The sequence below is a fragment of the Copidosoma floridanum genome, unplaced genomic scaffold (assembly GCF_036245765.1).
Source record: "Copidosoma floridanum isolate Cflo_tuat_1 unplaced genomic scaffold, Cflo_Japanese_pri ptg000021l, whole genome shotgun sequence".
In the NCBI taxonomy this organism is placed as follows: Eukaryota; Metazoa; Arthropoda; class Insecta; order Hymenoptera; family Encyrtidae; genus Copidosoma; species Copidosoma floridanum.
Window position 1 is genome coordinate 2068814 of NW_028321898.1, and position 20492 is coordinate 2089305.

General features: G+C 33.1%; 1 protein-coding gene and 1 non-coding gene across 2 annotated transcripts in view; both read left to right on the forward strand.

Annotated features, from left to right (window-relative positions):
- Positions 1-20492, forward strand: part of Aldh7A1 (aldehyde dehydrogenase 7 family member A1) — a 631978-nt gene that overhangs the window by 182686 nt on the left and 428800 nt on the right. The gene's annotated exons all lie outside the window — the stretch shown is intronic.
- Positions 2269-2341, forward strand: TRNAA-GGC (transfer RNA alanine (anticodon GGC)). The gene has a single exon. It is a non-coding gene; the product is annotated as a tRNA-Ala (tRNA).

Genomic DNA, 20492 nt, shown 5'->3' on the forward strand with positions numbered 1-20492 from the left:
ATGAAGTATTAAATATGTATTACGCGACAACTTTACTTTTGAAAACAAAAAAAAAAGCTGTATCTTGATAAGTCAGCCAAATTGCCTATAAATAACAATTTTTACGGGATCTTCTAAGGGGAACTACATGATCAAGGTGCACAAATATGAAGGCAGTTGACTATATAAAAAACATAACCATAATTATTTCTTTTTTGTGACTGAATCTAGAAAAAATGTGTGAAAAAAACATTTTATCTTCTATGTCGTATTTAAAACATTTGTAAAGACATTTACAAAATTTTCAAAAAATCGTTCCCACAACATAACCTCTCAAAATTAAAAAAAAAAAAATTTCAAAAGGGAAGCCAGATAGGCCAAAAATAGTTCCACGTATAAAAAATGACTATTGAGGTGCAAATATATGTTACATGGATTTATACAAACAGTTGTTACATGGATTCATACAAACAGTTGTCATAGTTTCAAAATTATTAATCATGTATTATGTCACGTGATCAAAACCTATATTCTTGTTATTAGTTTTGAGATGCATAAAAATTAGTTATAAGTTTATATAAATTTTAATATTAAATTTTAAAAAGTCTTCAAATAGTAGTTGAATGAAAAATTATAACCTTACGATGAAGAAAAGCTGTATGTCAATTGTTTTCCTTAAACTTAATTAAAAAGAGTAAATTGTTTTACTTTCATGGTTGCCAAAATTAAAATAAATTTTTATTTAATGGATACAATGATTCTATCAAGAATTAATTGTACGTATATGATGTCACATCAAATTCACAAATAGAAATTTTATATAACAGAAACTTTTGTCCTGCGTAACTGGACAAAAGTACCATTTTTTCGGGCACTGTGCTGAAAATTTTTCTGCATTTTCTGCATTACATGACTAGCAATTCGTAGTTACATAAATACGTTAACCATCGCAAACAGAAAAGTAGTTACAGTGTTTAAATCACATGTCAAATAAGTATGAATATTGTATGCACGCGCGTGCTCGAACACGTAATAGTGATAAAATTTTTCTATTTTAATATCAGATTTGTAAAGACCTATTGAAATTAGGTGTCAACTGTTTCTCTCAGTTTCTATTATACCAAGCTTAATAACACTTAAATTGCAAGTTTCACTTCTGCTGGGGTCCCGAGACCCACACTGAGTTTTTATGTAGTTTTGGCTACCATTTAAGTAAAACAATTTACAGGTATTGATGGTTTCAATGGATGGGTGAGTATTATGTCAAATTATTATACATTGACCTCTTTCTATCTAAAATGCGCTATGCATATTTTTCATAAAAATGTCGCTCTTATTTTTAGAGTGAAAATCGCTGGAGTGCGAAGAACTTTGTCAACTAAAAATTATAAAGCAGTGAAAAAAGTTATCCACTTCAGCCAGGAGTCGAACCTGGGCCTCCTTCTTGCCGGGAAGGTGCGTTAACCAACTTCGACACCGAAGCCTCGTTGGACACCCTTCACCACTGCTGTGCTTAGGCATGTGTCTAGGTCGAATGCCGATGTTATACATATTGATGTTATTATTCGATGGGTAAGTATTATGTCGAATTATTATACATTGACCTCTTCCATCTAAATTGCGCTTCGTGTATTTTTCATAAAAACATCGCACTTATTTTAAGAGTAAAAATTGCTGGAGTGCGAAAAACTTTGTCAACTAAAAATTACAATGCAGTAAAAAAAGTTATCCGCTTCGGCCAGGAGTCAAACCTGGGCCTCCTTTTTGTCGAGAAGGTACGTTAACCAACTTCACCACCGAAGCCTTGGTGGACACACTTCTCCACTGCTCCGCTTAGGCGTATCTTTAGGTCAAATGCCGATATTATAGATATTGATATTATTAATCGATGGGTAAGTATTATGTCAAATTGACCGTTTGACCTAAAGACACGCCTAAGCAGAGCAGTGAAAAAGGGTGTCTGCCAAGGCTTCGGTGGCGAAGTTAGTTAACGCACCTTTCTGGCAAGAAGGAGGCCCAGGTTTGACTCCTGGCTAAAGTGAATAATTTTTTTCACTGCTTTGTAATTTATAATTGACAAAGTTTTTCGCACTCCAGCGATTTTCACTCTAAAAATAAGCGTGAAGTTTCTATAAAAAATATACATAGCGCAATTTAGATAGAAAGAGGTTGATGTATAAAAATTTGACATAATACTTACCCATCGATTAATAACATTAATGTCTATAATATCAGCGTTTGACCTAAGAACACGCCTTAGCAGAGCAGTGGAAAAGGGTGTCTGCCAAGGCTTCGGTGGCGAAGTTGGTTAACCCACCTTCCTGGCAAGAAGGAGGCCCAGGTTCGACTCCTGGCCGAAGCGGATAACTTTGTTTACTGCTTTGTAATTTTTAAGTGACAAAGTTTTTTTGCACTCCAGCAATTTTCACTCTCAAAATAAGCGCGAGGTTTCTATAACAAATGTACATATTGCAATTTAAAAGGAAGGAGGTCAACGTATCATAATTTGATAAAATAATTTACTCTATCTGATAAAAATTAGTAAAAATAATAGACATAGCTAGTTTTTTTGTGAAGTTTTTATTTTTATCAAATTTACCTTCTATAATTATTTATAACGTATTACTCAAATTTATTCCTGCTTTACTAGTTTTTACGAATCTTTAAATTATTAATAGTAATAACATAGCTTATTGTTACGTGAGAACTATTCCTGAAATACATGATAGAAAATAGAAAATAGAACAAATTACTGGTAGGATACGTAGAATGCAGCTTTATCTCTGAGATATGACTTTTTTTATTTTTGTAATTATTTTGATTGTTTGTATAAATTAGTGTAACATATATTTTTGTGCCTGAATGATTATTCTCTATATCTAAGATTTTTTTTGTTTATTTAGCTTCCCTTCCGAGATACAATTGTTTTTCTAATTTTAAGAGGTTGTGATGGACCAAAAATTGTTTGAAGATTTTTTAAACTTTCTTAATAATATTCCAAACAAGCCATACTCATAAATAATTATTTAACTTGCTTTTTCAAAAGATTTGGTCAAAAAACAAGATAATTTAGGTAATGTTTGCGCTTAGTCCCCCCTCTATGCTTATGTGCATCAAGCATGTAGTTATTTTCGAAAAGAACCTGTAAATGTAAGTTTTCTATCGGTCTATATTTATTTTTAAAGTACAGAATAAAAAAGAAGCTTATTTTTTGAGAAAGCAATCGAAAAAAAGGTTATTGAGATTATGTTTGTACAAAGTCAAATTTCTTAATATTTGTGTGCTTTGATCATGCAGTTTCCCCTTAAAAAATCTCTTAAAATTGTTATTTTAAGCTAATTTTGCTTTTCTTTTGAGATACAGCGTTTTTTCTTGCTTTATAAGAGTAGGTTAACGTGTTATGGATATGTTATACGCATGTTCTTTTACGAATATATATATACACATGTAAAAGGATCAATAGAAAAGCAGAGCGATATTTATTATCTTTTTTGAAGACCAAGAAAAGATCAAGGGACGTTTTGTGTCAGGAATCACTTATCTGATAGTACCACAGCTATAACAGAGGCTTAGGTTATGTCGTATTACAGCCATCTTACGATTTTTATCGAGCAGTAGTAGGTATAGAGTCCTATAGAGAGAATCCTCATTATTTATGTTGATAGAATAACTAGGGTAGACCATTGTGCGCATGCAAGAGGGAGGGAGAGAGAGGAAGAGAGACTGACAAACAAATTTTCTGTGGTGCATATTTACATGCTACCTTTTGGCTCATTCGTTTTACGGGTTAGCTCCTCCTTTAATGTCTGCCTGAAAAAGTCTCACTCAAATATATAATATTGGAAGATGAGGATGTATATTTTTTAACAAAAAAATATTGTGAGCATTTTAATGTTAGTTAAGCCCCATCTTCCCCTAGCAACCCTCATTATCCTCTCACCACCGTTATTCTCTCATTGCTACCCCTAAGAAAATCGTCTTATTTTGCTTGATTTGACCTTCCAAAATTTATGTTTTTGGCACCCTTTGCTAACCCTGGCAACTCTCATTTGACCCTGGCCACCCATCTTTCCTGGCCCCCCCTTTGGCCTACTTTATGCCCTTCTGCTGCCCCTTTGTTGATTCTTTATCAAACTGGTATATTTTCTCAACATCTTACAGTTGTCTTAAAACAAAAGTAGTATAATAATGGTACATTGTTATGATACTTTTTCTATTTATTTTACTTCAAAAGTCCTAGCATAAGGTAGAAACTGTGGAGTGTAAGATTTTTAAATGAATTTTAATAAAATTGGGGAAGCCATCAAAATATGCGAATAGCATAGTACTATAGCATGAAGATTGAGCAATTATGTATAATGTGATGCCCACAACAATATTTGGCACATGATAAATTACTTTAGTGACGTGCTACCGATGCTATGGGGAGAATATTAAACACAAAATGAATATAACAACAAAAATAAATTTGTATTACACAAAAAGCGTTAGCAGAGCCCCAGGGAGAGCATTAATATGCTCGTTTACTTATAATCTTAAGCACTTACCATGTGGTCCTAGAATAATGGCAACCAAAACCATAATATCCTTGTTTGCTCGATCTTCTATTGTAGTCCCGGGTATTCTTTTACCTTGGTCCTTAATTTAAAGTTGCTGTTATCTCTACTTTGGCAGCTCCTTGTTTTTTCGATCACTCTCGTAGCAGTTCCTTATTCACTTTGTGTCACGACACTATGTATGTTTTTTTTAAATCCCAAGAGTGGATATGCGTCGCGTGAGTAAGACCTTCCTTCTTATCAGTTTGTACCAGTGAGCGAGCTCATATCATCATCCTATCTACTTATCCCTTTACTCTTGAACTACAACTGTCTTCAGTAGGTCCAAGGGGGTGCACGTACGTGTAGCTATGATACCGTACGTAACACACGATGAGATCCACGTATCTTTAGTTGGATGATAATTATAGAATTATAATATAATTATTGGATAGAATTATAATAAAATTGGGGAAGCCATCAAAATATTAGAATAGCATAGTACTATAGCATAAAGATTGAGCAATTATGTATAATGTGATGCCCACAACAATATTTAGCTTGACAAATATTTTGTAACAATGCCCCTCTAAGAACCAGAAGAAAAGAATTTTTCCTTTATGAACTAATCATTTCTTGATGTATTATTGACTCATAAGAATTTTAACGAAACATAAATCACCCACGCTCTTCTAGCCAGTCCCGTCTACCCATAGTCTGGTCTGAATTTTGTATTTCAAACAACTGCAGTTAAATCTTTCAGAAGTTATGTATTATTTTATTTTAATAATGATCTATCGTATATTTCTCTTTAAACAATGCTTTTTTCCTTGAACTTACTAATAGACTCATTTCGTACGCATATTTTTTCAGATTTTTACATTTTAAGAGAATATAAATAAAAGAAGTATAGTTGCTGAAACTTACTTGTTAGCCAGTTTACTGCTTCTTACTTGTCTCCTTCCCTATTTCATAGAATCGCACTTAACTTCAGATATCGCTTCAAAATTGATCGAAAAAGGGTAACTCAAAAGAGAAGCTAGATAGGCGAGAAATAATCGTATGTGTAGAAAATAATCATTGAGGTACTAAAATATGCGTAACACAAATTTATGTAAACAATAAAAATAATTATAAAAAAAATTAAAGTCATGCCGCAAAGATAAAGCTACATCCTACATATCCTACCAATAAATTGTTTTATTATCTATTTTTTACGATGTACTGTAAGAAAAATTGTAACGTAACAAAAAGCTACGTTATAATTATTAATTTTAAGATTGATAAAAGCTAGTAAAGCATGGGTGAACTTCAATGTTACATTATGAATGATTATAAAAAATAGATTCAATGAAATATTACAACTTTACGATTAAAATAGCTATGTCTTTTGTTTTTCCTAATCTCCATCAGACAGAGTAGATTGTTTTACTTAAATTGTAGCCAAAATAAAAAAAAAAACTTGTATACTGTCCAATACAAAAATTTGAACAAAAGTTAATATTACATTTATAATGTCATATCCGATGCACAAATAGTAATTTTAGATAAAAAAAATTCTTGCCTTGCGTAACGAGGAATAAATATATTTTTTTATCACAATATGGTAAAAATATTGGCTTTATTTTGCATCACACATGTAAAAACTTCTACATGTATTGATTTTTGTATTATAGTAAACTTAGAAGTACATAGAACGTATAACATAGTAGTTTATTGTAGAATATGTATTTCTATGCTAAGCCATTCTCGTTTCTTGACATTTTCTAATCCTGTGAATTCTCCCTGTCCAGCTCCTCTAATTCAGAATCAGTATCCTCCTCTGAGACTATGTAATGATGCCTACTGTCCTGGTTATCTCTTGGTCGTTTTTCTTCTTTTTTCTTGTCGTTGTGGGATGCTTTTGGATTTGTGAATTTTATTCTCACCTTTCTTGGTTTTCCTGGGATTTTTTTTTATTTGCTCGATCTTTGAAAACTCTAGTCAAGGGTCTATTACTGTTGGCTTCCCCTAAGTTTCCTTATTGATCGGCTAGTTCATACAGCTCTTGTCTAGGACATTCTGTGTCTGTTACACCTTTGTGTATAATCGGATTTCGTGAAAGATCGCTGGGTGTCCTGTTTGTTCTGCCTGGGCGATGTATAACCTCAAATTCATAGCCTCGAAGTTCTGCTTTAAATCTATGGAACCGAATGTCTGGTTTCCTTAACAAATGGAAGTGTTCAGAGGTTCATGATCCGTGATCACTGTAAGCTTGCATCCATATGAATAAGGTCTAAATTGCTTCGTAGCGAGTACGATTGCCAACAGCTCGTTTTTTATCAAATTTTTCGTGCTATCAAATACATGATTCACAACAGAGAAATGCCGAGTTACATGTATTCTGTGACGCTTATAAGCAAGCGTATGCTTCAGTTGCGTACTGACGTTTTTGAATTGGAAAAAACTCTTTTACACGTCCATAATCGCTGCAAAAAGTTGCGTAGCTCCAACGAAAAGACTAACGACACCGAGATTAGAATTAGAAGGAGCTTTTTTAGCGACGGAATTATCTGTATTAATTAAAAATGAACACGATTTTACGACTACTAGGTGTACTTTTTGGTCGGATTCGGCAACGGTTCCATTCTGGATTAAAAAAGATCCAAAAGATTTTATAACTTTCGTTGCAAACCGTTTAGCTAAAATGCTAAAACTGCCCGTGCTCCTCAGGGCTATCTTTCCTAGTTTACATTTGTAATGTATAATTCTCTGACGGCACCAGGCTGGATGGTGAAACGGCCACCTGCAAAATGTGCTCTGGTTAGACACGTCTCCTGGTATTCCACCGGAGACTTTATTAGTATGATTAGTTTTTTGTTGGTGGCACTCGTCAATCCTGGAGGATTAGGGTGGAAGTAGACCTAGGTCACTTGTCCATTGGAAAAGAGTGTCGTCGATTACCGAGATACCCAGCTACACAACTATCATCTACATTCTCGATGCTGCTCGATGAATATTACACGTAGAATAACGAAGCTTACTTTCTTTTAAACAACGCAATAAGTTTTCGCATGGTCTATCCTTTCCTATCCCACTCTGAGAAAGGATTTTGCCCAGCACAAAGTCTGATGCATCTGTCGTTACGATTAAGGATTTCTCCAAATCTGAAGCGATAAGCACAGATCCACTGCACAGTATATCCTCAAGGATTTTGAACGCTTGCTCATTTGGGTCGTCTCATTGATACGCAGTGCACGCTTTCAAAAGTTTTGATAGAGGTTGGCCAATTTGTGCATAATTTTTGATAAATCGCCTTTAGAAACTCATGAATCCTAAAAACTGTTCTACTGTTCTTTTATTCCTTGGTCAAGGGTCATTTCTTGTTGCTTCACATTTCTTTGAGTCCGACATTATCTGACTATTGCTTACAATGTGACTTAGCACTTCAGCTGTTTTTTCAAAAACTAATATTTTTTTGTTCAATCTTGAGATTTGCAGCTCATAGCTAATAAAACAGTTTCATAAATCGTCTTCCATGTTTCTTACAATTAAGGGCAAAGACCATTATGTCGTCAAGATACTTTTTCTATTTTGTGACCTTGTAACTCTGCAAGCGCTAATGCAAGTGCCCTTAAAAATGTGTTTGGCGAGCTCTTGCACCCCTATTAGCCTCTTTTTTCATCAATAATGCTCATCAGGTTCTAAAAATGCTGTCTTATGTGCATCATCATTGTATATTTCGACCTAAAGACATCCTGATTTGAGATCCACTACCGTGTTGTAACATGCTGACGCTAGGTTCTCTAAGATATGACTCTAAAACAGTAGCGGATAACATAAACCCACTGTAACTTCACTTCGTACTAAAAAATCTGTGACTTCCCTCACCCTTGTTTCATTGTTTGGCCCCGGTTATTTTTCCACTATCTAGGTGATCGAGTTATATGGGTTGTTGGAGGGTTTAATTATTCCTTGACCAAGCATTTTTTTTATTTCAATTTTCATTCGATCTGTTATCACCGGTAGATATCTACATCTTTTTTTTACAGTAAGTTTGTCTGACGTCGTTATGATTCGATATTTTAACGAGTGTGTTGCCTCGAGAGGTTCGCCGTCAAGACCGAACAGTTTTCTTACATGTTTTCTCTCTATATGGTTGTAGCTACCTATGTCTACAAGTTGCATTACCTTCTCAACCCATTTTAATTTCTTTAGTTTCTCTAGTTTCTCTTAGTTTTTGTGAAATTTTCCTTTTTTCTACCGACATTACTTGTTTTTTCATTAAATAACCGTATCACTGCTTCCCTCAAGCTTCGTTCATTGTCCCTTTCAATGTCTTCTGAGTGTTTCTGATAAATTTCTTCAGATTCTATTAGCACTACTCCCGGAACAGGCACATGTTTTATCTTGTCGCTAATATTTATACATTCTGCAATTACTTTGCCCTTATTATTTTTAGCTCTAAGGTTTTCAAACAATGTTTCTTCTTCTATCTCTTGGAGGGGTATCCAGTCACTTTCTGCATTATTCTTGCTTGTCTTTATTCAAGCATAAATAATTTGTTTGGATCTTGTAAATTTTTCAAAATACTTCAACTTTGACAGTGGTATGTCTACGCCATCTAATCTAATCATATATTTTAACTATCTATAAATTTTAAACTATCAATAAAAACCAAAAAAACTGGCAGAAAAAGAAAAAGCAACACGGAATAGAAATAATGACCCTTCAATGACCTTAGGAGCACCAAACAGATCAAACATACATGATTTATTGGAAGGCAAACCCGATGAATTTTGGGCCCTAGTAGTGATTGAAATCAAAAGACATGACGTAGAAGTCAGGCTAGGAATGAGAATTTACGTATGGGAGCCTAATTAAATCAAACTTGTACAATATGTGGCACCACAGATTAAAAAAAAGTTAATAACAATGTTTCCATCCAAAACAAAGAAAATAAATTAAATAAGTGTGAAAATTAAGCAAGAGATGAGCCCAGTGAACCAATGGAGACCACCATATTACCAGATAGAAGGTTAGAGTGTCTAAGAAAAAAAGAGCAAAGGGAAACTCACTAATGCCCTTAACCTTGTAGTATCCTGGTGAATATTTCAGAAATTTGATTCAACCTACCTGGAAACTATTTATTTCACAGCTTTATATTTTTATTTAGTCTTCATCTGTTGATCAGCAAAATGCGAGCAATGCTGCGCAACTGGAAATTTTTACCACAATACAGAGAGCCAAACGAGGCAAAAAAAATTAGAATTGCAAACAACATACGGAAATAATAGTAACATTTATCTTTTTTTCCATGAACTCAAAAAAAATATTTATATTTAGCTGGCACTGACAAATAAGAGTTATATTTGCGCACATTACATCGCAACAAACGATACTGAGTCTTATCACTTACATCTAGAGGGTATTAGGAATAACGCATACTATACTACTCTTATACAACTCCCTCACACAGTGAACTCTTATCATGGGCTGGTAGAAAGTTACCAAAGCAACAGTGAGACAGACCAGGAAAGCGAAAAAAAAGGTAAAAGGATAGACTGGAGACAGCGGGGCAAAAATATCGAGAAGCAAATCGAAGCGGAGTTAGAACCAATTGAAGTAGAAGCAAGCATAAATAACATGGCAAAGAACTAACAAAGAAAAATATATGATCGGTGACATAGTTATTAGAATCTAAAATTAACCGAAATTTTTTTTAATATTTCCAAAACTTATGTCATCAAGGTATATGTCTTAATTATTACCTTCTACATTGTTGGTGTCTTCACAGTAACTAAGGCCTTCATTGAGTTAATTTACCGTATTTTTTAAATTGTTATGTTCTGGTTCGCTCAGTTACCCATGGCAGACAAACTTTTATCAGAGAAATCGTTTTTGCAATGTATTGTAAGGACACTAAGAAGTCAGTGTAAGAAAAATTAAAAGTGTCTTGAGTTTAAATAACAATATTTTCGGAATGAAATTCATTAGAACACTACATTTTAAAATGGTTTTGTCAGTGACGCTGGAACCACTGTAACATTTATTAATACCACGCTTTGGAAAAATGATTCTGTGGTTGTTATACTAATCACGCAAGTTTTAAAGGTTATTTTATTCGCTGTGTCTATTCTCACCTTATATCCACAAAAACCCATGCGCCTCGCTTGCTTCGCTCGTTCGGAAAAAAAAAATTTGGACCCTACAAGAACCAGACACTAAAGTTGCCTACCGTGCATGCGTGTTCCTTATATCCACGTAATTTCGTGGATATACGGTACAAACAAACACTACGTATTCTATTCGGAAAAAATTTTATCATATTTAAGCTCAGAAATATTTCATTCATTTGCATGTGTCACGACCACTTTACCAAGAACTTGATTTCCATCATGGTTCAAAGTTGTATTACCATTAAAAAAAAGCCATTTTCGTAACCAGTATCTGTTTCAACAAAAAAATTTATAAAAATTATTAGTAAGTTATAAGCCTTTAAAAAATATTACAAGGTGACACATTGTAAAATAGCTATGTCCATGATATGTGCAGAATAGTAGTTCTTATTGCTTCTAGGCCCAAAGGATCATTGGGATACTCAGGCTGCACAAGTAGAAAAAGTCTTATATGGTCAGTGAATAGTCAATAAACTAACGATCTTCAGTTTTTTACTTGCGGTCTGGTATGTGTTTAATTATTTCTGCCACTGTAGACAGATAGTGATTTCCCGGGGAAGAGATACGACAAATTTAAAAAAAAATATTTAAAAAATTTTTTTTAAACTACAACTAGTTAAATTTTATATTTTCTGACAGCTATTGTACAAACGTACCATAGAAATACCTTTTAATGATGTTAAATTTTTCTTGTTATTGTTTACAACGATTTTATATGATCAATTAACATGTACAAACGTTTATTTTTTTATTGTTTGTCATGTTCCAGAATCAGTTTGAAAGAGTAGATCATGAGCATACATATTTGTGTGTATGTACCTATCAGTGTATTTAATCATTTTCAAGAAAGTACGTAATCCATGGATTTTGCCGTCTCCTCAAATGAGAATGTGCAAATTAGGGGCATTGTCAGGTTAGATGCTCTATGTCTATTAAGTTAGGTTTAGCAACTTGAAATCATTAAGTTCTATCAAAAATCTAAACGTTGATTTGATGCTAAATCAACGTTGATATTAATATTAAATCAACGCTGAATTAGTACTGAGCCAATGCTGAACCAATGATAAATTAACACGGATTTGTAGATTACACTATGGATTTTATTTTAGCTCAACGTATGTTTAGCGTTTATTAAGCAAACATACATAATTTAATTAAACTGGAAATCTCAATAACATGTTTGTATGTTAGTTGGATGAAATGAGTCAAACTTTAAAATTCAATTAACAACATTAGCCGTAATACAATAAAAAGTAATATGCTAGTGATGGGACACCAACCTGCATCTTGAACGTGCTATATTACTATGCCTACCTCTTGGCCATAGAGTGGGTAACATACCTGATATGAATTTATATGTACATTATGTACAAAAACTACGATCAGAACATTAACTTTTATATGCACATGTATGAAAACAACTATACCTAACCATACTATAACTACAAGTGGATTGAGATAAATTCTGCGTAAATTCAGATTCAGATAGGATTTGTTATTAATTTCAACATTTATTTTTTGCTTAAAGTATTTAAACCTAAGTGAATTTTATCGTAAATATACGAGTACAGCTTTGTCACATACATATGCTTAATCTGTATGGATTTTCTTATTGATTAAGATGAATTTCCACATTGATATACACGTGTACATTGTACATAAAGCATTTAAATTTGCATGGATTTTCATGTGAAAATGTATGTAAACTTTTCTTACACAGTATTTTAATCTGCATACATTTTGAAGTAGGATAAATACATAAAGTGTCTATTTTTTATACATGTTGAATTTTATATATGTAATTTTTAATATAGGTGCTCGTCTACGTAAATTTCGGTGTAGTTTTAAAAGTTTCAGTTTTTCATCTGCATTTATTTATCTAGATATACCAATAAGGGTCTTATAGGTATAGAGTTTTGATCTTCTGAATCAATAAACTACGTATGGAAAATCCAAGTAGTCATCTATTTGAAAATGGAAACATTTATTACAAAAATTAGACAAAGAGATATTTTTTTTGAAATAATACGTCGAATGATAGTACTTTTGAAATTTTTTAATATTTAACTAAAAGTCGACGTGTTGGTCGTTGGGATGTAATATGACGACCCTCATCAGGTACATACGTCCACTACGTATGAGATGTAAAGGAATATATTAATTACGTAATGGTAAAAAAATATGATAAATTAGAACATTTTTGAATTTTCTATCTAAATTAATATGAATATTTTCTAATCTTTTTTTTTTACAATGAACTTCATTACGTATTCATTCTTCTTTTAATACTCTTTCTTTTAAACTCTTTTTCCTTAAGTTGTTTAAATTTCAGTTCTTCAGATTTTCATTTTTTCCCGTCGGTTAACACAATGATAGTCAGTGTTGAAGGAAGCCAGGTAAAAGCCTATTAAAATTATACATGAATAATGTTTCAAGACATACTATTGTATCTGGTACAGTGTGAAGAGTAAGGGTACAAAAATATGAAATCGGGACTTGACCACGTTTTAAGACGTATGAGTTAAGGGCACTATCCTAGGACAAGATGCAGAACAGATTCCTGACAAATTGCTTTTCACTATAAATGTTAAGTCTTACAATAATGTTAGTGAATAGTTTTGTTGCTTGTTTTTATGTATACTTGCTTGTTTTTGATCGTGTAAGATAAAACAATTATCTTAAGCAAGTTGCTGAAGTATTACTAATACATGAGCTCAGGTTGCATCCAAAAGATACTAATATTTTTAATGAGTTTCTAAGATCAAATGTGTCAGACTAACTTTTTTCCTCTTTTCATTCTTTGACCAACATTTGATGCAATACGTCTTTTTGTTTACATTTGCTTTGTTAAGACCCATGCTTTAAATTGTAATGTATCAAATAAAACTAATAGTATTCTAACAAGAATTAATTAACAGCGTAGAAAATCCAATAACAGAGTTGAAAAATTTTTATGCATTAGTCAAAAGCCCTTGGATCTGATATTGGTAGGTAAAAGGACTACTTTAATAAAATTCATTCTTAAAGTTTAAAATGGGACGTACTGATCGAATAAGCTGAACACACAAGCATCCACCTTTTTTATCACGTACTCAGTTATGAAAGGTCATGTAAATATGTTATTCTGTTAGTCATATGTTTATAATGTATCTATTCTTACAAACGTACAATAAAATTCCGGAAAAGAGTTTATCGTAACTCAGCAAGCAATCCCTTGAAGCTTATTCGATCTTATGCATAATCATCTTATGGAAAAGAAGATTATAAGGTGCACGTTCTACCTAAAATCATATGAAATTATTAAGTTTAGATCTCTTGCTGACAGTTTAAAAAAATTAGTTCTGTGGTAAAGTATTTTGAAGTGGCAAATGCTTTAATCAGCCGGTCGTGGTTGAACGACCTCATGTCTTAGGATTTAAACTTAACTGAAGCACTAACTGTACATTGTCATGAGGTAATAAATTTTGGAAGTTCCAAAATAAGGCTTGTGTTTTTCAGCGCCACCATGCCTACTATTCTTACATATTGCGGTAAACCTTTGAAGTCTACCAAAGAAGCTCTTGAGTTCAAGTTCTAGTATGCATTCCTTATTGGAATTTCCTTCATTGAACTAACGCTACTTACAGGCGATCTTAAAACTGTAGAGTAAAAATTTTTTTATCAAACTAAAATTAAAGTGCTATTCAGGATTAATTATTTTATTTAGTTACTGTCAAATTTTTTATCAACTTTAGTCTCGAAGTTCGGTTCAAGCATAAGTTACGCAAAAGTTCACGTATAATTGCGTTATGAGAAGTGGCGTTGGCTCAGTGGTAAGCGTGCTTGTTACTGATACAACGCAGTTCTGGAGGTCGTGAATTTGATTCCTGGTGAATGCAGAGTTTTTCAAAAACTGTTTTCATCGGAAAAAGTTCCTATGTAACCCTGGCTGTTTCGGGGCGGGTTTTTCCGTGGAATTTTCCTTCAGAGTAATTCTAGGGTATTTTTCTTGCCCCACAGGTTTTCAGGCCTGAGTGAATGCGAAACATTGTTAGAGCTGTAGGTAGGGATTAGCGGATCCGATGCCAGGCGTTGGGCAGGGATCACCAGCCTTACTGGCGAGGAGTGGTCCCTGAAATATGGGGCTTCTTCGGGGATGCTAATTAGCCTGGATCCAATGCTTCGGCAGAGAGCGCTGGCTTAATTGGCAAGGAGTGGACGTCCTGGAATAATGGAGTCTTCTCTGGGTAGGGGCTACGCAGTGGCGAGTGGACCCAATGCACCAGTGGTGCAGAGAGTGTCAGCTTAACTGGCAAGGTGTTCCACCGGAGATCCTCAGACTGTGCCCATGGATTCAGGTAGGATATGAGAAAAATGGTTTGTTAAATGGGTGTGGCAATACACCACCCCCCCCCCACATAGGTGGTGAGTAGATGGCCCCCACGACTAAGCCAGTAGGTTGTTGTAGTAACCTGCTAAAAAAAAAAAAAAAAAAAATTGCCTTATAGAATTTTTGTTACTGAAGTTAACTTGTTCATTCTTTATTCTCTGAAAATTTTCTATTGCATATATCCTATGTTTGTAGAGTGCCAGATCTTTCAATATTTGCAAATACTAGTTGATATAACTGCAATCTCTAATATTTATTTTTAAACTCTACGTACTTGTCATAAAAAATAGGCAGATATAAAGAAAACCAGAGTCTTCTTATATCGTTTTCCCATGCAGAAATTAAATTTAAGCACTCGCGCATTTAAGTTTTCATGCATTTATGCATTTAGAAAAAAAAGGCAAGTATTTTTTTGTAGGAATACAGAAGATATAAGCAAGGAGATATAATTAAAGATTAAAAAATGAACGTGTTGACTTGGATAAAGAAAATGTTTTGACAAAACTGTACATTTATTTTTGCGTTCCTTGTGCTTGAAATGATCTCTGAGAGTAGATCTGACAAAGTTTCAATAGAATTTAAAAAAGAAAACCAGCTCACAAGGTTGTGGGTAATATAATACTTTATCTTTAGTCTGATGTAAAGCCTTCTCTCCATAGTTATGAACTTACCTGCAGACGGTGTTAGCGCTATGTGGAATATCTCAATAATTTTCTACTAGCACAGCGTGGCGTTGATACCTTCTTTGTAGGTATGCGGGTGCGCATGATGCAGAATAGCCTGAGTGTATATTCGACGACATTGTTTACCTGAGTATCTCGATTCGACCCTAAGTAGAGGGTGAGAATCATTATTACTCTAAAATTGAGATGTAAATAAGATTCTTTTTGCTTTTGTAGAAATACACATGCCCACTCTCCCTGATTTTAGAGTGAAAATTGCAACGTTATCTTTCAGATAAGGTTACACGTGCTGTCCCATAAATTATCGGAAAAAAGCTGTACCTCCTCTTACTTTACCATTTGAATAACTTTTCATGAATTTCAGACGTATTCGTCTGCTTACAATTTTGCTTGTAAAAGCTTTAGACAAAAAAGAACAAAAGTAAAAATCTTGATACAGAAATCTTAGCCTTATAAATGTTGAACATTGGGGGCCAAAATTACAATTTTGAAATATAAGCAATAAATAGTTTTATAATGTTATTTTACAATTTGTAATTATTTAAATTACATGTAGAAAGTTATTTTTACTACATTATAAAGGTATCGTCGTTCAATCTTTTATCAACAGAAACACCGTAATTGTAGATTATGTAAAAGGAAACAAAAAAGAATTTCGAAACTTGAAGATGATGTATAATGGTATATACTGAAGCACAAGTGCGTGAAAGAGAGAGAAAGAGAAGACAGAAGACAACAGAGAGACATGCAGCTGATGTGATAAGCTTACACAGGGAAGTTACTGCAGTATTGCGTGATAAATCAATAAAAATTTAAAAAACTGAATGTTGTTTCTATATGTACACTTAAACTCTCCAAAAACCAAAGTTGGACATTAATTTTAATTACTGCTGTATTTTTTTTTAGTTGAGCTTACATAATACAGTCAACTACAATATTTGTTATCTGAAAAACTTTATCAAACTTAAGATCAAATTCGTCTTACCGAACAAGCATATGAAATCCACTTGATTATTTTACTTATTGATTAACACTTTTCACTAGCATCATTCTCTTGCTACATAACTATTCTTTCAGTAGCTCCCTGTACTGGCTCAGTTTTTTTATTATTGATTCTAACAGATTGTATAGAAATCAAACGAGCACATAAAGTATAGGGGTACCGTCAATATACTGTTATGACGCTTTTGAAATCTAATTTTTGTGTATGTCTTATCTAAACAGCAAATATTCTTGAGAGCTTGTAAAGATATAAAACTTTTATTGGCCGAATCATAAAAAAATAATATTTATTTTAATTTATCTTATTATGGAACTTGTGACAACGAGAAGTTTGTACTGTCTTCTGGTAACTGCAGATCTACAAAAAAAAGTATTAAAAGTAAAGCAGAATTAGAATTCTTAAAAAATTGAACTTAAAATTGTAGTAACTGACACCTTTAGAGTTAATTCTCTCTCACTCTGTCTTTCTTTATGGCATAAGTCACCTTCACCATTTAGTGTCTTTACGACTTGCCTCTTTTTGCCTATGAGAGCGTCTAAGAAAATTATTCTGGGATTGACCATCCCTCTATCTCTTATTCTTTTCCTTATTTGCACTTGTTTGTATTTTTATACGACACTATTATTTGTAAATTTAGTTTAACTTTGTGAATTTGACACTGTGCAATGCCAAATGTTTTCCAGCCAGTCGGTTGTCCTGACCCTGCAACGAGCCATTTGGTATTTGTCAGCCTTACAATCACATCAGGAGAGTTATTACTAGTACCTATTCAGTCACATTAACATTAGTATAAATTAAAGTTTAGAAGTAAGCATTTTCTTATTCTTATTTGCTTGTAGTTAACGGCAGCTGAAGATACAAGTCAAAGGCTGTATGTATAAGTGGAGTAATATTTTTTGTAATGTGTATAGTAATTTAAGATTAATTTTAACATTTTTGCACGTGATTGGGAAAGAGTATATGATAAACGTATGACTTAACCCAAAGTATGCCTGTCAAAGTCAAGTGCACGAGTAACCAGATCCAAGGCATGGTGTTTGATTTTTTAAAAGTTCAATTTTTTTAAGTGTTTGTACCAGCCATCTGAAAAAATTTTCGTTTTTGTAATAGATTTTTTTTTTTTCATTTCTCTTAGTTGTTCGAAATACTTTTGTGATCATGAATACACTGGCACCCGGGCATAAGTGTTTAAAAAAGTCTGTGCAAGAAAAGGGAGATGTCAACGCAGTGTGTAGACTACCGTAGGTAGTACTACTTCACTACAATTTTTAAACAGAGATTTGAAAAATTAAAAGAAACATGTAAGTCAATGGTGTCTGCTATATGCTTATTGTTTTCGTTGAGTGTAGTTGTTAATATTCTTCGTATCGTTTGATTGAATTAAGTGTGGCCTTGAATTTCAGTATTGATACACGTGTATATTTGAAACTTGTGAAATTACGAAGTAAAGCGATGGTCGTTGAATACCAGAATCTAGGATTCATAATGAAAAGCGTTTTAGAAGATTTATTAGTAAATACATTTTACTATCATGTGTATCAAAACACTCTACAAATTTAAATGTGCATGAGAATACACCTTTGGCCTTTAGTAAGAAATGCTACTAGTGACAGCTGGCACATAATAATAATAGCACACTAAATATTTACTATTCACCCTGGCTATTCTAACAGGGATACACCGTGCCAAAGTATACATAGAATGTCTGGACATCTTCAGTAAGCAACAATTTAAAACCTTTGATTCACCCTCACTCAAACTCTTATTTAAGTACGAACTTACAGCCCATGAAACCTATACGTCCAGAAAAATGAATTTTGCCAAATCTACGTGTTCTGTTGAACCCACGGATCTACACGAAAAACATACTCTACCTCCTCTGTCTTATCAACCTAAGTTATACATTCCAGTGATAGTTATTTCTGCACAGATAGATATTTCTAAGCTCTTGCGTAGCAACCATCAAGAGAGAATACATCAAGTTATTAGTGTTATTGGGTTTTTTGTACAGTTACTGCCTAAGAACCTAGAGTAACTGATGTGCTTTAAGTCAGGCATTAATTTAGCGTTCCATGAAAAATAGTTATTTATGAAAGTTGTAGAGAAATTTGCGATACATGGGTGCTTTCTATGCATGATGTTCATGCTCACCCTTCATTTTAATAAAAACATCACTTTTGACTGTGTTAAATACTATCTTTTATGAGTCTCTAAGATCCGTTTCTTATCTCATGATAGCTATTGGTATTGTCATAATTTTTTTCGTTTAATGGAAATTTTTATTACTGCTGTTTCTTTTAACGGCAAACTAATAACAACAGTTTTCTATTTATAAAGGTCTATTTATCGCCAGTAGTAGACTTGCTAGCTTACAAATAAAACAAATTTATTGCGTAAGGAAAGTCTCAATGTAAGATTATCGATGCACAATCAATCGATCAATCCTAATAAATACAACGGTCATATCACAGCAAGGTTTGACCAACTAGACACAATCACCAGTGACGTTGAAACGCTAGCAATGCAGGGCAATGCCTTAGAATAAGTGAAACGTTAGTATTTTGTCCTTATGAACATAAAAAATTTGTTTCCATAAGACTTTTTGCGTTATGGTGGCTTCTTCTACTACCCATATTTGTATTTATGACACGTTTAACAAAGAAATTTAATGAAATTAATAAGGAATAACCAATTATGCTATCATTATATGAAATTTTACTGCTAAAAAGTATAAGAAATTTTAAAACAACTTTTGATGGAAAAATATTTTTGGAGCCTACTATCAAAAACTCTTTATCATTTTATTCAAGTTAAATTTATTTCTATTACTGTTCTTGTAAAAACGTCAGTTCTTTAGGACCAGCTTGTTTTAAAATAGTAGGATTTAATCTACAGTGCACTATCAATTATATTGACGATCACATTTTTATTTTGATATTAATGGACGATTATATTTTTTATCTCAAGTTGTACGTTCTGCACTAGACTCGTTTGATTTAGTAGAAAAAAGTACTTAAAATGGGCATTTACAAATAAAATATCACATTACACAAGTGCACGAGTTGATTGCCTGTCACAAAAACACATGATCTGTGTTTTCTACAATTTTTAAAATTAATCATACTGTCATTTTCAATTCGTAATTCATAAAGCGTTCAAATAATATCTTGTATCATTTAGAAAAAAAAAGTTTTAAAAATGTTTTAGGAGGAAGAAAAGTTGTTTAACTTTTTTTAAATTGTTAAGTATTTATTCGCTTACAAAGTTGAGCATACAGAGAATTAAACAAACGTCAAACACATACAACCGTATAAAAATGCACTGTACTAAATGTTCAGTTAGAAAAAAAGTGCTCTGACATCCTCTTGAAAGGAAAACGTACAATGGGCCATGAGAAAAAGTTTTATCTCAAGGTTAAGTCTAATCTTATTAAGACTTTGTCCTTGTGATTTATTTATTGTTATGGTGAAAGTTGCATCTCTTATGAAAGCTTGCAATTGTGTGTTCTCTGAGCCTCTTATGATTCTCTTTAACCAATCGTTGGCAACTAGTTGCCTGCCGCAATGTTGTAGATTATCTCAGGTCATTCCTGTATTTAAAAACGATAAAAAAGCTTGTATTAAAAACTATAGACCTATTTTAATCCTTGGCACTGTGGCTAAGTTTTCTGATAAACTTATTTTTCTAAGAGTAAGTGATAATAGGTCATGTATCGGTTGATGAGCAGCATACGTTCAGGCATAGGCGTTCTACTGTTACTAATCT